Here is a 6006-nt window from a genome sequence, read left to right as displayed (position 1 = left end):
CGAAGGGCACCAATTTACTTTGAGGTGTACATTGCTTTACTCAAAGAACTTGGTGCAATGTCTAAAAACCAAAACTAAATGTAAAAAGTATTGACAAGGATGCAGAGCAAGTAAGACTCATATACACTGCTTGTAGGAATGCAAGACTGCACAGCCACTATGGAGAAAAGTTCATCAGTTTCTTATAAACATGTAGGTACCTGTGAGTCAGCAATTCCACTGCCAGGTATTTCCCTTAGATAAATAAGAAAACCTTGTACCTAAGTGTTTGCAGCAACATTTATACCACCAAAGCCTGGAAATATCCAATGTTTCTGATACCCCCAACACATTTGAATCTCAAATGCATTATGTTAAGTGAAAAAAATTCAGACTCAGAAGTCTATGTGTAGGATGCCACTTTTATGACATTCTGGAAGAGGCAAAACTAGGATGGTGAGCAGATCAGTGGTTGCCAGGCATTAAGGATAGGACAGCTGGATCACAGAGGAGCCACAAGAGGGAATTTTCTGGGGTGAGAGAACTCTTCTGGATCATTACGATAGAGGTAGTTACATGACTATACATTCGACAAAACTCAATGAATCACACAAACCCCCAAAACAATAAGCTGTGTGCGTATTCAAAAGTTTTAATAAGAAAAATTTCAAGGATTTTACACTTTTTCTTTTCACCAGTGTATTTTATGGAGAGTCTTTTAAATTGGCTATCTTTACTTTTCAACTGCTAGTCTATTAATCACATAATCTGCTACGTCCCCCACTCTGAAATGCCCCAACTCTGGGGGTGATCAGTGACTACCCAGTAACAGCACCAAGTGCTCTCTTTTCTCTTCAGTGTCTGAATCCTTGACCGGCTCATCCCTCTCCCTTGGCTGGTTCAGCACTGCTCAGTTATGCTTCTCCTACTTTCTGGTTTTCCACCTCCTGTCCTTGAAGTGTCGTCTCACCCCCTTTCAGTTTTCCTTGCAGAACCCTCCTCATTTTCAAGGCCTCCATTCCATTCTCCTTATGGAATGAATCTGCCCAGAGTCCCAACCTTCATTTTCTCCTTATTCCCACCCTTCTAGGTGTCCATTAAACATTTTACTTGCATCTCTCCCTTGCAGCTCAAACCTCTGTGTTTAAAGCAGAGGTTTGTCTAGTTCTCCCACCAAAACCTGGTCCTCCTCATGACTATATTCCTGCCGCCCTTAAACAAATGAACCCAACTCAAACTTGGAGTATAACCTTAAATGTCAATGTTTTACCTGCATCCTTGGACACATGCCTCTATAGAATCTTGAATTAAATCATTCTCTTCCCACTTTCACTGCCATGCCATAGTGCCAGCCCAGCGCCTGCCCAGGAGGTTCCTTCAGGAACTTCAAAGCTGGTCTGTACATCACCGCATGCGTTCTTCTTAAGTGCCTCCCCTACTCTACAACACTACTTCAAAATGAGGATCACGTGGGTAGAATACCAATTCCCCTCCTGATCGCCAGAGATTTGGCTGATCTGACTGACTACATGTATGTTCTCATAAACTCCCTCCTCCCCTTGCCCCGATACCCTTCCCAAAGCAGCAAAATTCAATCAAGGGAATGGCTTTCCTTGATGAAGGGACCGTAGACTTCCAAAATGCACAGCTGAGCACTTGTGCCAGACCTTGCTAATGAAGCTTTCAAGATCCACAGATAGAGAATTATCTAATTTATCACACTTTATCAAGATATGTTAGCCTTAGGAGTCATCAACAGTTTCTCATTGCCTGCAGAATCATGGACTAACCTCTGAGCTTGATCACTCAACAATACGGCCTCAACGTGCCTTCATTCCTAATCCGTCTTCTAGATTCTTTCACTCTGAACTTCACACGACTCAATAGGACCCAAATTTTGCTTTTTTTCCACATCTGCACCTTTATTTTTCTCTCCTCCCTTCATTCAACTTTATATGCCATTTACCTATTTTAAAAGTTTAAGTTAATTACTATACCCAGTACATCCTCCCTGATGAAAGGCCACAGCTTAGAAGTAATTCTTTCTTCACTGAACTCCTCATAACCCTGTAATTATTTGCTTGTGGGTTTTGTTTTTCTTTTGTAATCTAAGGATCATGTCTTTATCAACCTTTCAGTCACTATTATGTTTTTGAGAAGGTACATATTTCTTGCTTAAATTATTCTAAACCTTAATATTTTCAATTCATATTAATAGACTTGAGTTAAAAAAAAAAAATAGCCCCAGGGACTTCCCTGGTGGCTCAATGGATAAGAATCCACCTGCCAATGCAGGGGACATGAGTTCGATCCCTGGTCCAGGAAGATCCCACATGCCACGGAGCAACTAAACTTGTGTGCCACGACTACTGAAGCCTGCATGTTCTAGGGTCCGCAAGTCACAACTACTGAAGCCCATGCAGCCTAGAGCCTGTGCTCCACAAGAGAAGCCACCTCAGTGAGAAGCCTGTGGCACCACAGCTAGAGAGTGGCCTACATGCAACAGTGCAGACTCAATACAGCCAAAAAAACCCTTTCAAATGATAATTTTTCATGCCCCAGGAGATGAAGATGTTAGAATTCTTTTTTACAGCACATGCCAATGTAAATTAGTGATTCACACACATGCCTAACTAACGCATCAATTAAATGCAGGCTCCTGAGCCTAAAGGCCTAGTCTAATAATACTTCCCTTCTGCTTAGCAAGATGTATAACTATATTAACTAAAATATAACACGGGAAAAGTTATCTATTCACCCGAATGAGGCATTACTAGCTCTAGGATGTGAATTTCAAAATGGATGAGTTTAATGCCATCTGAACCCCACCTAACAATTTTTATTTGCAGACCCTGAAATGTAAGATCTTAAATACCACTTTATAATTCGGAAAAAACACAGTGAAGAGTCATGAACAAGATCACACAAAAGGTCAATGTTTTTCCACAGCGCTGCCTGCTAAAGAGAGAAAAAGCCCAATTCCAGGTTCTAAGTGATTTCCCCCAAAGGAGTGTCAACAGATTTCACAAGTCATCGGTATTAACTTATCCCCAGTGTATGAAAGTGTGCTCTCACAGATTAGTCAAGAGCAGCTCTAGATTTGGTTTTAACTCAATAGGCTTTTTTTAAGGAAGTTATTAAATTGACAAATTAGCTCTGCACACTCACTTTCACAGTTCTTGAGCACTAGTATAAAATTAAATACACAAAGCCTGGGCAGAGGCAATTTCGTGAATTTCAATCTGTTACACAAAATAACCTGAATAGACTTGACATCCTCTAGTGGTGAAACTGAAAACTTGTTTCCAAGTCAATTATTTTGCTCAGTTCTTGCCTACGATTGGTTATGGCAACACAAGTGGAAAGAATGGTTCGTTTTAAAGAAAAAATAAAAAATTCATCATAAAGAATGTGACTTGACTACTTTTGAGTAGAAAATAAATATATGCTGACAGAAATACAGTTCTGAATGCTGAAAGAAATATGATTTTTATATTCTACTTTTCAATATTCTTTAGAAAGTCGCATTTTATAGATGGTATACTGCCAGTTTCAACCCATCTTTGATACACACACACACACACACACACACACACATAATAATGAACACATTACAGGTGTTACTTTTATAATCACCTGAGATTCTAATCTAAATTGCCCTAAAGTTGGACCACAGTCTTTTCAGGGACAGAAAAACTAAGACATTTAAGAATGGGCTCTACCTCCTAATAACCTAATGTGCTGTATGTGCTCAAGTCACTCAGTCACGTCCAAATCTTTGCGACCCGATGGACTGTAGCCTGCCAGGCTCCTCTGTCCGTGGAATTCTTCAGGCAAGAATTCTGGAGTGGGTTGCCATGCCCTCCTCCAGAGGATCTTCCCAACCCAGGAATCAAACCCAGGTCTCCTGCATTGCAGGTGGATTCCTCACCATCGGAGCCACCAGGGAAGCCCAATAACCTAATAACCTGATCTAAAAGGGAATAAAATGAATCCTTCAACAAATGTTGCCCTTTAAGGTGGCAATGTTCTCCTCTTGATGGTAATAAAAGACAGAAATTCCCACCCCATCCCCCAAAACCCACCTCAATATAATCCTGTAATTATTAAAAAAAAAAAAACTTGCAGCATTTGTATGTTAATATTAAATACATCCACAAGAAGAAAAGTACTACACTGAAGTTTGATATTCAGGTATAGGTCACATATTTTAAATATATGAAAAACTTCCTAAGTTGTTACAATCCTCAAACAACTGGCACCCAGATTTAAATATATTTTTTTCACCTTTCTTCTTTCTTTGGCACCTAATCACAAAGGTATTCTGACCATGAAAAGCCATAACAGTAATCCAAGGGTAGAAAAATAGGAAAAAGATGTGAGCCAGAAATAAGCTTAGTTAAACTATGGTGGTTTAGTCACTAAGTCATGTCCAACACTTGTGATCCCATAAACCGTAGGCTGTCAGGCTCCTCTGTCCATGGGATTCTCCAGGCAAGAATATTGGAGTGGGTAGCCATTTCCTTCTCTGGGGCGATCTTCCCAGCCCAGGGATCAAACCCTGGTCTCCTGCATTGCAGGCAGATTCTTTATCAACTGCTGCTGCTGTCAAGTCACTTCAGTTGTGTCTGACTCTGTGCGACCCCATAGACAGCAGCCCACCAGGCTCCCCTGTCCCTGGGATTCTCCAGGCAAGAATACTGGAGTGGGTTGCCATTTCCTTCTCCATCTTTATCAACTAAACTACAGTTATTCAAAAGACTATATATAAAACTTGTCCTTTGGAAACTGAAGTTTCCAGGCAGAGATGTGAAAGAATTGTTTTCTATGAAGGAGATGGTTAAATTGCCCTTTTCATAAAGAAAATAGTTCACTGACAGCCACATGGTTGATTTGTATGTTAATTGTTAGAAGCATGACCAGTTCCTTGGTAAACATGCCTGAGCACTGAATAAAACTAGTTTGTAATTCACTAACATCTGAAAATCTTGTTCATGTGCAAATTCTAGGAAATGCTTATTTATTATTTTTAGCATAAAACGTGTGTATTAACTCACTGGAACAATTTTGCTTCAGAAGCAGTTTTTTTGTTGTTGTTGCTGTTGTTTTTTCCTTTGTGCAGATTAGGCACCAAACCGTTTATATTCTTAATGAGGATACTGCCCTCCTGCTGCACTAACCCTCAGAACCCAGTTTATCAAGTTCCCTAAAGCATTTACAAAGGCACGTCCTCTTAGCCACCCCTTCCCCACCCCAAACCAAAATAATGACCTGCCAATCTTTCAAACACAGTAAGACAAAATAAACCACCCTTCAGGAAGTAGCGTGACTTCAAAGTAAACAAGTTCAAGATTCCTTGTCTTAATCTCAGGTATTAAGTCTTCAGACTTTAGGTGCCCCGACTCTACGTCGCTGAAAAGATTCATCATTTGCAAATACGGTTACAGCTTTCCCGGACCTGTCGCATTAATAGAAGCACACCTTCTAAGTCAATACCTCTCTTTTGAGGGCGGAGGGAGTCTCAAATTTAGGTGACAATTGTTTCCGATTATGTGTAAGCAGAAAACTCAACTTAATTGGGGAGCCTGCAATTGGCACGGCTTTTTTAAAATAAGAATCTGCCTCACCGCCCCCAAGTGTAGGAAGGTACCAGAAACAGTTTACTGGCCAAGAATAGAAGAGGGGACTAGAAAAGAGAGGTGGATCTGCAAGAAGAAATGATCTCGAGGGGCGGGAATCGAGGGGGGCGGGGGAGACTTAATGCTCTCAGGGATGTGAGCTCCTGCCCCCAACCGCGGCTTGGAAGTGGAGGGAGGGAGGTTCCTCTGTACCGCTTTCGGAGGGGCCGAGACGATGTTCCCACCTATGGTTGGTGCACTGACTGAAAACATGAACTGTTGAGGATCCTTTCAAGTTAGCAAATCTCTGAGATCCCCACCAGCACCCGCAGGCCTCCACCATCCCGAAAGCAGCCCCCTGCTTCCCAACCCCCCGATCTCAGTCTTCTCGTGACCAACGTCGTAACTG

This window comes from Bison bison, unplaced genomic scaffold (assembly GCF_000754665.1).
Source record: "Bison bison bison isolate TAMUID 2011002044 unplaced genomic scaffold, Bison_UMD1.0 scf7180017864198, whole genome shotgun sequence".
Lineage (NCBI taxonomy): Eukaryota > Metazoa > Chordata > Mammalia > Artiodactyla > Bovidae > Bison > Bison bison.
This window is presented reverse-complemented; position numbering follows the sequence as displayed.